Here is an 18,194-nt window from a genome sequence, read left to right on the forward strand (position 1 = left end):
AAAGGAGAAGTTGTTTAGAGTAAGGATAAGTTCTGCCAGGCACAGGTGGGTTCTGGAAGAGGGCGACTGGTCAGGTATTTGGTCTAGGAAGAAGTGAAGTACTTTCAGGCCTTCTGTGAGGGGATAGAGGGATTGGACATCCATTGTGAAGATGAGGTGGTCCGGTTCGGGGAAAGTGAACTCGCTGAGATGATGAAGGGCATGTGAGATGTCGTGGATTTAGATGGGGAGGGATTGGACCAGGGGAGAAAGGATAGAGTCAAAGAAAGATGAAACTAGTTTAGTGAGCAAGGAGCAGGCAGAATCATTGGGTCTGCCCAGATGGTTGGGTTTGTATATCTTGGGTAGAAGTTAGAAACTAGCAGTGCAGGGGTAGGAGAGAATAAGGTTGATGACCATGGTGGAGAGGTGACCAGAGGGGATGAGATTGGAGATGGTGTTGGAGACAATGGCTTGATGTGCAGTGGTGGGGTTGATAGGAGGACGTGTCTGAGAGCAGTCGTCTGGGCTCAGCAAGGTAGAGTTAAAGTGTACCAAACCACAACTGCACCATCCTTTTCTGCAGGTTTAATGGTGAGGTTGGGATCGTTGCAGAGAGAGGGGAGGGCAGAGCTTTCTGAGAAGGTGAGGTTAGAATATGAGAGGGGGATAGTAAAGAAGGAGTTTGCGGAGTCTCTGATAGAAATATTTGTATGGTTGAAGTATCAGAAGACTGGAGGATGCCCAATGTTGGCCCCTTGTTCAGAAAGGAGAGTTGGGATAAGTGTTGAAACTATAGGCAAGTGAGCCTTACTTCAGTGGTAGAGAAATTCATGGACAGGATTTATATTCACTTGGAAAAGCAGAGTCTGATTAGAAGGATTCAGCATGGTTTTGTAAAGGGGAAGTCACGTCACACAGACCTGTGAGTTTTGAGATAAGGAGATAGATGAAGGCAGGGTAGTAGGTTTCTGTATGGATTTTTGTAAGATCAGCGACAAGGCTGCACCAGACGATTAAGGTACAAGGAATTTGGAGGTGTGTTAATGAATTGGATTCACTATTGGTTGTGTGATAGAAGGCAGAGGTTAACAGAGGATGGGTGTTTTTCCTCACTAAATATCTGGTATATCACAGTAGTCATTGCTGGGACTTCTGTTGTTTTGTTATAACTAAAAGTGACTGGGGTGAAGAGTGTAGAGGGAATGAGGAGTATATTTGCAGATGATACAAAAATAAGAGTCAGAATTGTACTGCTCAGAAACAGGACCTTCAGCCCAACTTGAATGGGTTGATCAATATGGCCACCTGAGCTAGTCCTATTTGTCGGTTTTTGGCACATATCTTTCTAAAGATTTCCTATACATGTACCTGTTTTAATGAATTAAATATGGTGAAAATTTCAGCATGCTGTAATGCAGAAAGACCTGGGAGTGCTTGTGCATGCAATGCAGGAGCAGCGGGTTATCACAAAGGCAAAAGGAATGATCTCCTTCAATGCGAGAAGGAATGAATTTAATAGCAGAGAGGTTTTTCTGCAACTGTTCAGGGTAATAGAGAGGCCACATCTGGAGCCGTTCTGTTCTCCTTACTTGAGAAATGATATACTGGCTCTGGAGGTGGTGCAGAAGAGGTTCACCAGGTTGAATCCAGAAATGATATATGGTAACCTATGACCGTTTCCTCCTTTTGGAATAGCCACCCTCATACGAGTCCATGGCCAGATCAGCCGTGATCTTATTGAATGGCTACAAGAAAAAAAAACAACCTCTTTCTTCTCCTCCACCCCCTGTTGTTCCCCCCACCCCCCATCCCTCCTTCCCTTTTCACAATATAAATCCACACACCGTCAGGGCTCACACTTATGCTGACCATAGAAAATTCTGTGGGGAAGTCACTTGCATTTATACTACAGCAGATCTCTTATTGTCCTTATTATTTTTATAGTTATAATTGGACCCCTATATGATCCAAATATGTCCGCCATATCTTGATAAATATGTCATATTTGTTCTTTAAGTTTTTCCTTATGTTTACAACTATTCATCTCAGCAGTCTCTCATCCTATATGTAGAGGGGAATCAAATTTCCAAGTAATTGTAATATATTTCTTAGCCAGTTCCCTTTCGGGCTTTCGTTCAATGTTCCTGGCTGAGTAGAAACTTCTTTGATTTTTGTTCTTAGCTGCTTTGGTTTCTTAGTACTCGTTTTGTCCATTTTTTTGGGTGAAAACATTATTAATTTTAAGATTTTAAACTGTCTTTTTAAATCTCACGGAGAGCTTGATCAAAACATGTCCATTTAAGTCTTTCGCATGACCACACCCCCAAGATTTCTACTCTTATATTTTATGTTCTTGTGTATATACTTTGGTGAGAGATGGGTTTCCGTTCATCCAAACAAATGTGATTCCATGATGGTACATAGCTGAAATGCAGGGCGGCAGAGTGGCTGCAGACTATTCTGGGGGGTGAAGGGAAGGGGAAAAGCCAGAAGTCATTATTGTATTCAAACCAAAATTATTGGTAGACAAAGGAAGGGGTCCTGCAGACAGATATAAAGGAGTTAGAATGGAAATTTGCCAGCAGGATCTCAAAGGCAGTAATCTCTGCATTGCTCCTTCTCCATATCAGGGAGTGCACAAATAAAAATTTGTTGCCAATGTAGATGCGGCTGAAGAAATGGTGCAAAAGGAAGATTTAGATTCCTGGGGTACAGGGAGCAGTTGTGGGGAAAGTGGGTCCTGTACAGGCTATACAGGCAACCCTCAATGGGATCAAGATCAGTTTCAGAGGATCAGAGAATGTTTGCAGCATGAAAAGAGGCTATTTGGCCTTTCATGTCTATGCCAGTTCCCTGAATGACTAATCCAGTTCATCCTCCTCTCTGCTCTCTCCCTAGAGTCCTGCTAAATCTCTCTTTACTGAGTCTTTTACAGTTCACTTTTGAACACTGCTGTTGAATTTACCCCCATTAATTACTCCCCAGTAGAGAACAGACCCCAACCACCAACTGTGTGAACAGGTTGTTCTTTATGTTACTTTTGTTTTATTAGCTAATCATTTTCATTTTGTGTCCTCTAGTTTTTGTCCTTCCAATTAAGGGATCACTTTTTCCACTGTTCACAGTTTCTTACTCTCTTCATAATGTTCATGGCTTCACCAACACTTCCTCCAAATGCTTCTGTTCCAATGAGAACAATGTTATATTCTCCAGTATATCCACAAAACTAATGTCTCCTATTCTTGAGTAATTCTGGTAAACCTCATCTGCAACCTCTCTAAAGCTTTTACATTTCTCCTAAATCTACATAAATTGGTTTGGCCAAAACAGCACCAATGTTTTTTTTACACACACACACATACACACACATCTGTGCTCAGCACCAATGTTTTTTACACACACACACATCTGTGCTCAGCACCAATGTTTTTTTACACACACACACACATCTGTGCTCAGCACCAATATTTTTTTTACACACACACACACACACACATCTGTGTTCCTGTAAATTAACTGTCTTCTCAACCTCCTGCTATTTTCAAAACATAAAAGACCCCACATCTCTCTGTTCTTGTACCCCTTGTACAATTGTACTCTCTATATTAGCTCTCCCCATTCTACAGAATGTAACACTTTTCAACATTAAATTTCAATACTACCTTGCCCTTATTCAATCAACATCTGTATCTTCTGAAAAGGTATCCTTCTCATTGTTCACTATACCTCCAATGTCATCTGAAATTTCAGAAAATATACCCTGTGAACTCATCAATTTACTAAAAAAAGCATTGGTCCAGTTTCAATCTCTAACAAACTATACTGCACCTCTCTTCAGTCAAGAAATATCCTTTCACTCCTGCTCTGTTTCATGTTAACTTATTAACTTTATATACTGTTATAGGCCCTTTTATTCCAAGGCCTTTAATCTAGATGATAAATCTGTTAGTGGCACCTTATCAAGGTGTTATGCACTAACAACCCTTTTAATTATGTTTGGGACTAAAGGGTTTTTGTTACCACTAACATAGGAACAGCAATGGAAAATTCACCAGACAATGGCAAATTCAAAATAATCGTTTTTATTAAACTATAATAACATAACATTTCTTACCCAACTCTAAACTTAACCCATATCCCACTCTGAAAAGTCAATCTTGAAAAGTTCAGCATCACTTTAGTCTGGCTTGAAAGTCTTAAATTATCAGTTCAGAAATAATTATAAACCGCTTTTAATCATTATATCTTCAGTCCTCTTTTACTCACAATGTGGTTTTCCAAATGAAGAATCTTCCCTCTTAGAGAGCAAAGATTCTTCCACAATTTAATCACAAGCCCAGACAAGGATTAAACAAATGTTGTTATCTTCTTCCACAATGAAGTCACAAACTGGAAAAGTGTTAAACAAAATGACCAAACACAAAAATAGGCCCAGTAGAATTTTGTCCTCTTTTCAGAAGATGCACCAAAGTGGTCATCATTAATTCAAGTCACACATTCGGTGTTCCCCTTCTTCTAGGAGTAATACACAAAACAAACAGCATTAATTCTGGTTACCATAACTCAATCCTGTTTTTCACAAGGTTTTGATCTCAAAACTGAACTGTTCCAAAACTCAACACAAAATGACTGAATTCAGTAATATTTCTGCAAATGATGTAATCATTCCATCATCACTGAGGGGAGTCACAATTCCTGGAAACCTCATGACCATCAGTTTTATTTCTACCAAAATCTTGATTTTTTTCAAAACCATTCCATGTCCATAACAACCTCTGATCCCATCTCTGTTCAAGAGACTTGAAACCAATTAGCTCTGTCTATCCAAGACACATCACTTTAAAAATTAACTCTTCTCTGAAAATGATGGTTCTCTATAAATGTTCTGTGGCCTGTGTGAGACCCCATACCAACCCACAGCTAACTTAGTAAGACATCTACAATACTTTAACTCTATAATTTACTAAGATATTTTTATAAAAATATAGTTTAACATTAAATTAATGTTTAACACAAATCCATTACACCTCCTTCCCATGGAGAAAATTTTGAACTTCGATAAGGTCAAAATTTTAAACTGCAATCTACCATTTATCTGGTAGATTTCACATTCTTAAACAATATAATACAACCAAATATGGCAGAAACATAAATTCAACATCTAGATAAGCAATCAGCAATGACATTGACTCAATGTCATTATAATGTCTTACAGGCAATTCATACTCTTGCAAAATTAAACCAGATCAATAATCATCTGTACTTATTTTTAATCTTACTCAAAATTATGGTTAATGTAAACAATGCTTTATCCCATAACAATGCAAACATATACTTCAAAATGTTGCAGAGCTAATACAAGAGACAATAATTATTTTCCAATAACAGAATAATTCTTTTGAGTTCTTATTGAATTTTGTAAATACATATGCCATTGGATTTTCAACACCATCAGTCATTTTTTTAATAATACAGCACTGGCTGCAACTTCTGGTATCAACTGCTAAAGCAAACGATTTAAGCACAGGTTTATGACATATTATGTCTTTAGGTTTGTCAAATGCTTTCTTGACACATGGATGTCCAAATAAACCTCACTCTTTTAAATATTAGTCAAGTGAAGAGCAATCTCAACAAAACTTTAACAGAACTTTCCATAACATCCACTTTTCCCAAAAATCTCTCCCAATGACTCTTCTACACATGGCCATAGGAAATTCAGAAATCATCTGAATTTTAAGCTGAACATGCTCCAATTTTCCTTGGCCAACAACATATTCAAGATATTCAACATATTCACTTGAGCATGACAAAATTCAATCTTAGCTAAATTAACATTAAAACTGGTTTTCAAAAATCTACCAAACAGCTTTTCTTTAAAGTGACTCTTACAAGAGTCTTATGTTGTCACATCTCCTCTCAAGAGTTTTAACAATGTAGGTAGCTTTATTTACCTTAGATGTCACCTCATTGCACCCAGAAAATCTTGCTCTGAGGTGAGTAAACATTGTTGAGAACAAAATTAAACTATCTCCTGGTTCAAAACTTCTGACTTGCTTTCCTGTTATTCCAGACTTTCATTTGATCTTCAGCCACCTTTAAATTCTCTTCATCTACCTTACAAATATTTTTTCCAAGTGATCATTAACCTTTGAAACATAATCCAACAAATTCAACTGCACATCTTCATTAACCCACTGTTCTTTTAACAACATTAAAGGTTTCTTTATCTAATGTCCAAGTAACAATTCCCTTACTTCAAACAATAGTAAAGAACACCTTCATCCAAATTCTTTTCATTTTCTCAACAATAAGTTCTCCTCATAGTTTTCAAAACTGAATGGAACGTCTCCAAATCTCCCTGAGATTATAGGTGATTGGCTGACAACGCAATATGTTTAGCTCTCAGTTTATAAACTAACTGCTGAAATACACCTGACATAAAATTCTTTCCCTGATCCAATTGTATTTCTTTAGGTAGACCAAACAAACTGATTTTTTTTTTTCTAGAACCCCAGACACAGTTTTTGCTTTAATGTTTCTGAATGGTGTGGTTTCTGTAAACTTGGAAACTGCACACGTAATAGTCAACAAATATTTATTCCCATCTTTTGTTTTGGGCATTGGATCAACACTGACCACAATTACTTTAGAAAAAAGTTCTCTATAAACAGATTTTAAAGGTACCACTGTGGGTCCTTCATTAGGTTTCCTTACAACTTAACAAGTTTTGCAAAATCTCTTAACATTTTTTTAAAATTAATCCAGTAAATTTTTTTCATACTTTTGTTGGTACTTTGCTTTACCCCATGGTGCTCACATAAAGGTGTTTTATGAGAGCCATATTCAAAATCTCACCTCTCTAGGCTCTAGGAACTACAACTTGGTGAACCACTGTCCATTCTTCATTAGCAATAACCTCATGTAAACTATATTTTCTCATTAATAAACTTTGAAATAATATCCAATTGGCACTTTCTTAACCTCTCCCCCAAAGAGTGCTTTCTCTCTAACTTCAGCAAGATCACCATCTTCACTTTGTTTGTCTATAAGTTTTGCTCTGGATTCTGAAAACTCCTTTTTCAACTGCTAAATTTAAAATCAGAATCAGAATTCTGACTTAAAGAAATATTTAAAATGACTGTCGATTCACAGTTTATCTCCTTTATTGCATCATCTGTTTGTATCTGCACCTAACAACTTATTCCTTGTTTTATCTCACAGCCTGCTTCTTTCCGGCTCTGCTGCAGCATATCACAACCTTTTAAATCACGCTCAGTATTTTTTGCACTGGCAAGATTTTTATGCTTTAAATCAATTTGTCCAACACTCTCATAGACAACAGTACGCCTTTCATCTTCAAACTTAATTGGATACTTTATTCCAGAGACAACCTTATCTCTTCTCACAAAATATTTAAATTCCTTCCAAACGTTATTAGCAATTATTTTTTCACTTCCCTGTATCTCACCTTTCTTAATACAAACATCTGGTGCTACTGGTTCATGCTCTCTCTTTCCTTCAAGAAAACACAATTAGCTACCACATGTCCAGCTCTCTTACAATAATTACAAAATGTTTTCCCCATCCATTTTGATATTTCAAGTTACCCTTTTGAAAAGGCACAAATATCACATTGTGATTATTGTCTGCAAATGCAGCATAATTTTGTCCATTTTGAAAAGTTTCACAGCTTTAATTTAAGTTCAGAATTTAACACATCATAACCAGTTGTAACTTCAATAAAATCTCAATTTCTCTCCCAAATTCTGTTTGTATCCTGGGTTCCTCAGCTCTAAGTTTTTTTAACTCTATGTCAAACTGCCTCTGCCTTTCAGCTTTCTCTAATCTAAATTTTTCTATCTCTCTCTCTCTGTCCAACTTGCCCCCTCCCCACCCTCTCCTGCTCTCTTCAACCTCCGTCTCTCTTTCCCTCTCACTCTTTCCGTCCAACATTCCTCTCTCTGTCCAACATCCCCCTTTCTCACTCTGTCCAACTTCCCCCTTCTCTCTCTGTCCAACTTCCCCCCTCTCTCTCTGTCCAACTTCCCCCCTCTCTCTCTGTCCAACCTCCCCCTCTCTCTCTGTCCAACTTCCCCCCTCTCTCTCTGTCCAACTTCCCCCCTCTCTTTCTCTGTCCAACATCCCCCTCCCTCTCTCTCTCTGTCCAACTTCCCTCCCTCTCTCCAGCTTCCCTCTCTCTGTCCAACATCCCTCTCTCTGTCCAACATCCCTCTCTCTCTCTCTCTCTCTCTCTCTATCCAGCATTCCTCTCTCTCTCTCTCTCTCTATCCAGCATCCCCCTCTCTCTCTCTCTCTCTATCCAGCATCCCCCTCTCTCTCTGTCCAGCATCCCCCTCTCTCTCTGTCCAGCATCCCCCTCTCTCTCTGTCCAGCATCCCTCTCTCTCTCTGTCCAACATCCCTCTCTCTCTCTGTCTCTGTCCAACATCCCTCTCTCTCTCTGTCCAACATCCCTCTCTCTCTCTGTCCAACATCCCTCTCTCTCTCTGTCCAACATCTCTCTCTCTCTGTCCAACATCCCTCTCTCTCTCTGTCCAACATCCCTCTCTCTCTCTGTCCAACATCCCTCTCTCTTTCTGACCAACATCCCTCTCTCTCTCTCTGTCCAACATCCCTCTCTCTCTCTGTCCAACATCCCTCTCTCTCTGTCCAACATCCCTCTCTCTCTCTGTCCAACATCCCTCTCTCTCTCTATCCAGCATCCCTCTCTCTCTATCCAGCATCCCTCTCTCTCTCTATCCAGCATCCCTCTCTCTCTCTATCCAGCATCCCTCTCTCTCTGTCCAACATCCCTCTCTCTCTCTGTCCAACATCCCTCTCTCTCTCTGTCCAACATCCCTCTCTCTCTCTGTCCAACATCCCTCTCTCTCTCTGTCCAACATCCCTCTCTCTCTCTGTCCAGCATCCCTCTCTCTCTCTGTCCAGCATCCCTCTCTCTCTCTGTCCAGCATCCCTCTCTCTCTCTATCCATCATCCCTCTCTCTCTCTCTATCCAGCATCCCTCTCTCTCTGTCCAACATCCCTCTCTCTCTCTGTCCAACATCCCTCTCTCTCTCTGTCCAACATCTCTCTCTCTCTCTGTCCAACATCCCTCTCTCTCTCTGTCCAACATCCCTCTCTCTCTCTGTCCAACATCCCTCTCTCTCTCTGTCCAACATCCCTCTCTCTCTCTCTGTCCAACATCCCTCTCTCTCTCTGTCCAACTTCCCTCTCTCTCTCTGTCCAACTTCCCTCTCTCTCTCTGTCCAACTTCCCTCTCTCTCTCTGTCCAACTTCCCTCTCTCTCTGTCCAACTTCCCTCTCCCTCTCTTCAACTTACATTTCTCTCCCTCTCTCTCCACTTCCATCTCTCTCTCTCCCCCACTTCCATCTCTATCTCTCCCCCACCCGTCTCTCCCCTCTCCATCTTCTCTCTCTCCCCTCCATCTTCCTTCTCTCTCTCCCTCTCCATCTTCACTCTCTCTCCCTCTCCATCTTCCTTCTCTCTCTCTCTGCCCCTCTCTCCAACTTCTGTCTCTGTCTCCATCCAACATCCCTCTCCCTGTTCAACTTCCCTCTGTCTCTCTATCCAACTTCCCTCTCACTCTCCCTCTCCAACCTCCATCTCTCTTTCCCTCTCTCCGTCCAACATCCGTCTCCCTCTCTCCCCGTCCAGCATCCGTCTCCCTTCCTCTCTCCGCCCAACTTCCACTCCCTTCCTCTCTCCGCCCAACTTCCACTCTCTCTCCCTCCCTCCACCCAACTACCCCTCTCTCACCCTCCGCCCAACTTCTACCCCTCCATTCTCCGCCCAACTTCTCCCCTCCTCCCTCCGCCCAACTTCCCCTATCCTCCCTCTGCCCAACTTCCCCCTCTCCTCCCTCTGCCCAATTTCCCCCTTTCCTCCCTCCGCCCAACTTCCCCCTCTCCTCCCTCCGCCCAATTTCCCCCCCTCTCCCTCCGCCCAATTTTCCACCCTTTCCCTCTGCCCAACTTTTCCCTCTCCCTCTGCCCAACTTTTCCCTCTCCCTCTGCCCAACTTGCCCCCTCTCTCTCCCTCCACTTCAACAACTTCTGTCGTACAGAGTTACACAAGTTCACAACTCTTTGAATGAAAATGCTTCTCCTCATCTCAGCCCTAAATGTCTTTCCCTTTAGACTGTATCCCTTGTTCTGGACTTCCTCAACACTGAGAACATTCTTCCTGCATCTAATCTGTCTCATCCTGCCAGAGTTTTATATGTCTCAATAAGAGCACAAAAGTAACTTAGAGTTAGGGCTGTTATGGACCAAAATGATAACTAGACTGTGGAGGTGGACCAGGTTCTTAATACAGAAAAAACTTCGCATCTCTCATTATAAAAGATATGATGATACTGATGTTATAGTTATGGAAGACAGGCTTGACAAATTGGATGGGATAAACATAGGAAGTGTTAAATTGAATATGCTTAAACCACCAGGTGCAGATAAGATATATTACAGCCAATAGGAAAATATGGATTGAAGTTCTAAAAGCTCTGACCATTCAATTCTCTCATACTATTAGGAGTGGTGCCAGAAGATTGGTGGACTGCTAATTTGTCTGTTTTATATATATATATATATAAAAAGAAAGGAGTTAACTGAGTCACCACTGCCCAGAGAATTTAGCAACAGCCAAATTATGAGAATTCATTTTATTAGCACATAGTTTTTGTGTCTGATTAATCAGAATGAGTTTTTTTGAGAGAGAAAAAACAAGGAGGAGGGTCAAATAGAGTAGTGCATTTGAGGTAATCTGCATATATTTTAGCAACACTTCTCTCAAGATCCCAAATGCAGAATCGTCTGAAATATTACCGCTCGTGAGATGCAAAAGTAGTGGCAAACTGAATCCAAAATAGGCTCAGTGGAGGAAGAGTAATTGTGATAAGTTTTCCACAGAACTCAATCTTTAGTCCCTAGCTTTTTATCGTTATATTAATGATGTGAGACAAATATAGGGGGCATGATAAAATAATTCTCAAATGATGCATCTGAATGCAATGAGAAAATCTTTACACTGTTGGAAGATACAGATGGGCTGGTTAGTTGTGGAGAAAAGTGGTTAAAAAGAATTTAATCCTGCTAATGTGACTTAACACATTTAGAGAGGTGCAATAAGGCAAGAAATATATAACAAATGGAAAATATAAGTGATGTGGAGGAACAGAGGGAATGTTATATATATTCACATTATCAATGAGCAGGGAGGTCATGGAGGAGTTATAGATGACATGAGTTAGACCACAGCATGAGAAATGCACAGTGTTAGACAACATACTGCAGAAAGATGTGGTTATACTGAAGGCAATACATAAGAGATTTATGAGAATGGTTCAGGATTGGATTTTTTTTATGTAGAAATATGAGTGGTGGACATACTGAGCAGTTTGTGAAGCTTCTGCAGAGAGACAAATAGTGAATTTGCATGTTAGTGGCCTTTCAATTCTTGCTGAGTATTTCCAGCACATTTGTTGCTATTTCAGATACCCAGCATCTGCAGAATTCTAAGACTCTTTGAAATGGGAAGACAGAGGGGAGTTTTAATTCAGGTGTGCGAAATTATAAAGGGTTTAAATAGAGTAAAAAAATTCATTTTTCCTTGCGGAAATTCCAAAAACCAGAGCCTACAGATTTAAAATGATTAGTAAAAGTACGAGAACATAGAACACTATAGCACACACGGGTGCAGTGCTAATTTTTTAGATGCTGGAGCTCACCAAAAACAGTGACAAGGAGGTGCCAGAGCTGCCCCATGAGATGCCAGAGCTGCCCCCTGAGGTGCCAGACCGCTCTCTGGTAAGTTCCAGCACCACTGCACCCCTGATAGCACAGGAACAAGCCCTTCAGCCCACATGTCCATTCAAATTAAACTAAAATTCTGCTGCTCCCTCCATCCCCTTATTCATGTGTCTCTCTAGAAGCCTCTTAAATTCTACTGTTGTATCTTCTTCCACCACTACTTCTGGCAGCCTGTTCCCAACACTCTGTTGTGCAAAATATTTGCCCTGCAAATCTCCCCCTTTACCTTGATACTCTTAACCTGGTGAAAATATCCTGACTGTCCACACATTCAATGTCCATAATGATTTTATACAACTCTATCAGAAAAAAAACAAGTTTCAAGATTCTTTAATTATTATGTAATAAAATAGAAAATGTGATATTACACAATATTTCCTTTAGTCTACCATAAGGCAGACAAGATATGCCATGAGCACAAATTGTCTGGTATCCCTTACAGTCAGAGAAAGAGAAGCCAAAGGGAGTCCTCCTAGAGTCACTGAGTTTTCATGGGTTCCCCTCCAGTACTCCCGCAACCATACGACCTCCAGTCCAAATAATTGCTCCAGATCCAAACCTGTGACATGATCAGGAAGCCCTCAGCACCCTTGGCACCCTCTTGCATCTCAGTTCTGATTTCTGGAACCCCTTCAACCAGACTCGAGTCAGTCTCCAGCAGTCGGCAGTCTGGTGTCAGTCCAATGTCTGCAGTTGGCAATAGCCCACAAAAGCTTGTCACCTGTGTGTTCTTCTGCCTCAGAGCTCCTCACTGGTCCACTGATGTGGTCACTGTCCCATGGGTTATTTTCTCTGCATTTCCTTCTCAAACATGGACCCATGTTCTAGTGCCCTGTGCTAGTCCTCAGCTTCCCCAGAGGCTGAAACCCCATGTGGCCATCTTGGGCCCAGACCCTGTGGTCACAGGATTTTAAAATAGACCACCTTCGATTCCTTTAACAGGCCATTTCAAGCCCGTATAGAGCTGACAGCAGTCAGACTCTAATCACTGGGCACTGAGTCTCTGCTCCCTGCTCTCCGCATGTCTGCACTAGGGCAGCACTCTTGTTACAGCAGCTCTGGCAGCGCCGCCAATTTTCAAAATCAAGTTTATCCAAATTCTCCTGATAGCTCATATCCTCTAAACCAAGAAGCATCCTGGTAAACTTATTGTGTGCCCTTTCCAAAGGGTAGCACTTAGTATTCTAGGTGCAGCCTCACCAATATTTTATATAGTTGCCACATGACTTCCTTACTTTCATATTCAATATCACATTCAGTGAAGCCAAGCCTCCTTTACCAGCCCATCTACTTTCTTGGCCACTTTCAAGGAGATGTGGAACTTCCAGATCCTCTGAACATCAAGGTTCTTAAGGGCCCTGCAATTAAATGTATACATTCCTTTACACGTGACCTCCCAAAGTGCAACAGCTCACACTTGTGCTGATCCAACTCAATCTGCCATTTCTCTGCCCATACCTATAAGTGATTTACATTCTGTTGTATTTTTTGATAGTCCTCTACATTGTTCACAACTTCACCAATCTTTGTATCAACTGCAAACTTACTAACACATCACCTACACTATCATCAAAGCCATTAATATATATCTAAAATAACAGGAGTCCCAACACCAATCCGTGTGGAACACCACTGGTCAAAGTCCTCCAGCCCAAATAACAACCTTCCACCACTACCCTCTTGTTTTCCGTGAGCCAGCTAATTTTGTATTCAATCAACTCACCATGCATCCTTCTGCATCAGTCTACTTGAGAGACCTTGTCAAATGCCTTACCAAAGTCAATGTACACAATATTCACTGCATCTTTGTCACCTCCTCAAAAATTCTATTAAATTACTAAGACTTGACCTGCCCCTCACAAAGCCACTTTGACTCCCCTTAATCTGACCATGACTATCCAAATGTGTATAAATCCTATCCATAAGTATCCTTTCTAATAGTCCCTCTACCACTAATGTGAGGCTTTCTGCTTACAAGTTCCAAGATTATGTTTTTATCCCTTCTTGAACAAAAATATTTAGCCATTTTCCAGAACTCTGTCACCTCTCTTGTCACCAATGAGGATGCAAAGACCTTTATCAAGGCCCCAGCAATCCCTTCATTTGCTGATTTCAACAATGGGGGGATATATCCCATAAGGTCCAGGGGACTTTTCCACCTTAAAACTCCTCAAAAGACCCAACACCATCACCTTCATTATCTGAAAATGACCTAATAGATGAGCATTCTCTACATCAGTGGTTTTCAAACTGCCCACCAAACTCACATTCCACTTTAAATAATCCCTATGCCATCGGTGCTCTGTGGTTAGTAAGGGATTGCTTAAGGTGGTATGTGAGTGGGAAGGGAAAGTTGAGAATCACTGCTCAGATCCAATTGTTACTGAAATATTTTGCTTGAGAAAAATTTTCATTGGCCCATTTCCTTTGGAGTTATGAAACCGTGCACATAATGAGTCAATTAAGTATGATTTAAAAAGTGATTTTTAAACTTTTTCTTACCAGTTACATACCACTTTACTAATCACAGAGCACTTATGGCATAGGGATTGCTTAAGGCGGAATGTGTTTAGTGGGACAGTTTGAAAACCACTGCTCTACATTATACAATATTATCACAGTTCATGTCCTACTCCTTGATAAACACTGATGAAAGTATTCATTTAGGACCTCACCTACTTCCTCTCTTTCCAAGTATAAATTTCCTCCTTTGTCCTTGATTATCCATTTGTTTTCAATGCAAGTATAAAATGCCTTCCTAATGCCTGCTTGAGATCTTTCGTGCAATTTTTATATTCCGTTAAGGTCCTGTCTGTCCATATGCTTCCTTTTTCTTTTTGACTAAGTTAATGCACTCTCTTGCCAGCCAGGGTTCTGTTATATTGCCATTCATTGGCTTCCTTCACACTGGTACCTGGTGGTCCTAGACTGCAATTAGTTTGTCCTTAAATAACTGCCACATGCGAGTTGTGGGCTTGTCCGATAACAAATGCTCCCAGTTTTCTTCCCCTGGCTTCTGTCTAATCCTGTCATAGTTTGCCCTCTCACAATTTAGTACATTTCTATAACGCCTAACTTATTCTTGTCCATAATAATCTTGAAAGTTTTGGAAGAGTAATCGTTAAACCTTGTTGCTTTTGCAATTTTCCATAATCTGTCTACACATCTGTTTTTCCACCTCCCAGTAGATATTGTCCTATAGGACTGATTGCACCTTTCTTATTTCTGATCTCTACTGTGACTGCCTCAGAAGCTGAGTCCGCTAGTTGGTCCTCTATGAGTGCAGCTGTGATGCACTACTTAATTATCTACGTTAGTCCTCCACCTGTTCTATCCCCTTCTCAATTCTGCCTAAAACAATGAAACCTGGGAACATGGAGCCACCAATCCTGACCCTCTTGCAGCCTTATCTCTGTAATGGCCATAGCATCATAATTCCAAGTATAGATCCAGCAAGTTCATCTGCCTTACCCACAGTACTCCTTGCATTAAAATATCACACTTCAGTCTAATAGTCTCGCTGTGACCTGTTTCTTCCTTTCGGGCCCTTAGCATCTGCCCTCCCTGGAAGAAAAATTAATTTATCTGGAGTGTGATGGTGATTTTGAAATGGTGGCAGAGGCAGAAATTTCCATTACATTTCTATTGTACCTGAAAATGCTGAGATTTTTTGTTTTTAAAAATTTTTTTTAAGAAAATACAGAACCTAGGACTCAATTAATATGATTATACATTGAATATAAAATCATAGAAAAACATTCAGAACATTGGAAAAAAAATAAAAAGGAGAGTCCCTCTTCTCCCAGCAACCCCTCCCCAGATTCTAAAGAAAAGGGGATGGACAGCATGGAATAGAGGGAATTAAAAAGAAAGAAAATAGAAAAGACATCTCAGTGTCACATCATTTTAAAAGTATTAAATTTCTAATTAACAAATATCAAAAAAACTATAAGTGACTTTCTAAAGGGGAATACAACTTTGCAATTCCATGTTCCAACGATCAAGTAGGGAATCGGATTTCCATGTTACCACTGTATATTTCCTGGCTGTTGACAATACAATTTTAATAAATTTAAATTTACTTCTGGAGAAGTTAACTTTTATAACTGCCAAATTCCCCACAAGAAACAATTCCAGATCTAAAGGGAAGTAAACCCCACTCCCCCTACAATTTTTGACCACACATCCCCCAATTCTATCCAAAAGGATCTTAATTTTGTGCATAATCAGGTGGAATGTAAAAAGGTGTCAACATCTATACTACATCTAAAACATCTAACAGACAATTCTGGTTTTAAGTATCTTTTGAGGTGTGAGATAGGATATGCTGTTGAACTGTTTGATGTGTAAAAAGATCCAATCAATTTTTTTCAACATGGCCAAATAAACTCCTTCTACATTGTTAGTTACTCTCTGATTCCATGTGTTCAGAATGAAGGCATTGCAAGGAAATAAAAACTCACAACTCTGTGATTCAGGATAAGGCCACAGCTAATCTCATACATAAACCAATCAAACAATGCATATACAATATGAATAGTTCTCCAAGTTTTCACAAATAGTTGGGATATTTACAATAGAGCTGTAGAATGATTCACCATGGAAACAGATTTCTTAGCTCACCATATTTGCACCAACCATCAGACACTAACTCTACTCAAATGACACCTCATCTTTTTGAAATTCCCATCAACATTCTCTCTCAGGTACACATTAGAGATGGGGGGCATTTGCATTGGCCAATTAATGTACCAGCCAGCACATCTTTGGTATATGGGGGAAACTAGACCACTGAGATGAATCTTTTGTGGTTAAAAGTGGGGAATGTGCAAACTCCCTATTGACAGCAATGGAAATCAGGATTGAATCTGGATCACTGAAGACAGCAGCTCTACTAGATGTGCTTCTTTTCATCTAGTTTGCTCCCTTAGTTGCAGTCTTGCATCCTTATGTACAAAATCACAGTTACTCAACTGTTGTTTAATTGGCAGTAAACCTCTGTTTAATTCCTACACTAGATAGTTGAGCTGATAAACCCACAGAAATGCTGGACATGTCAGCTTTCAGTTGGGGCATTAGAGTGAGATCCAGTCTATCCTTTTAGATCGATATTGAAGATTCTTTTCACGACTTTGAATTGCAAGAGAATAATCCTTACTCTACTTTGTTGTCACACAGAGAAGTTGTCAAACATTAATTCATTGGGGTCTGAGAGAGCGTGCTGAGGATAACTTACACCAGTGACGACACTCCAGATGCCATTAGGAGCTTTGAGAACATGAAATTGTGAAAGATGTTAAATGAATGCAAATTCTTTTGATTTTTGACCAATAGTGTGACAAATCAGTGCACAATTGTCTGCTCAAATTGCTTTGGGTTTAATTCATGTCATCAGCAAAACAAGACCTTCTGCCACTGCCCTGTTGACTACAATATCTCCCTTTTAAGATTTTTTAAAATGCAGGGAAGGCTAATAATTCAGGTTGTCTTGAAATTGATTTCTCCACATGTTGACCTATCGTGTCCTATAGCATAGATTTCACGTTGATGTATCTCAATGACAATTGAACCTATATGCACTCCACATTGAATTCTTTTGGTACAGATTCATTGGATTTAGTAGAGCAAGTGTCCATGGCACATCCTAACAGATTGATGTGTCAGAAAAGCTGTCTTTTTTCATACACATCTACAGACATTTTCAAATATCTTTGTCCCATTTCTATGGGAAGGTTAATGACAACCCAAGACAACCCCACTAAACAGATGTGATGGGCACCTGAGACTCACCTGAGAAAGAGAAGGCAGTTGCACTCTGTTTCTGAGGAGAAAAGGAAGAATTTGCCTTTCAGAAATGAATCTCAAAGTGCAAAAATTATGTTTAATTCAAATACAAAATATGACCAGCAGATGTGGATGCCTCGTGGAGCAATACATTTCCTGTTCTCTCTCATTAAATTCATGTTTTACTGAAATCCCTTCTTAATTAATCTAATTTTGTAAACATCAAAATTCTTGGACTAACTTTAATCCTCTACCTTTAAATCAAAGAATCCATATCCACAACCCATTTACTCCTGATACATCAACCATGTCCTGCTGAACTCACTGGGTTAAACATTCTGCCAATTCACTGAGACATATTGGAACTCCCACCAAATTGTGTGAAAGTTGGTCTATTTCCCTTCACTCCCAGTTCAGAACTTCACTGTAATCAAAAGTCTACCCCAACAACACAGCATTCAAACCTGATGTGTCTCACTCTGAATAATGAATTAGGAAATTTCTAAATTAGGATGAATACTGCCAAAGCATTTTTAAAATGCTAGATTGGTCTCAACATTGCAGTCTAAAATGTATTTAAATATCTAATGTTAACCTGGC

The 18,194-nt window shown here is 40.1% G+C and overlaps 1 protein-coding gene across 3 annotated transcripts in view; it reads left to right on the forward strand.

Moving 5' to 3' along the window:
• The window catches only part of bnc2 (basonuclin zinc finger protein 2), a 105,393-nt gene that overhangs the window by 44,423 nt on the left and 42,776 nt on the right, over window positions 1-18,194 (forward strand). The gene's annotated exons all lie outside the window — the stretch shown is intronic.

Source organism: Narcine bancroftii, chromosome 1 (genome assembly GCF_036971445.1).
Source record: "Narcine bancroftii isolate sNarBan1 chromosome 1, sNarBan1.hap1, whole genome shotgun sequence".
In the NCBI taxonomy this organism is placed as follows: Eukaryota; Metazoa; Chordata; class Chondrichthyes; order Torpediniformes; family Narcinidae; genus Narcine; species Narcine bancroftii.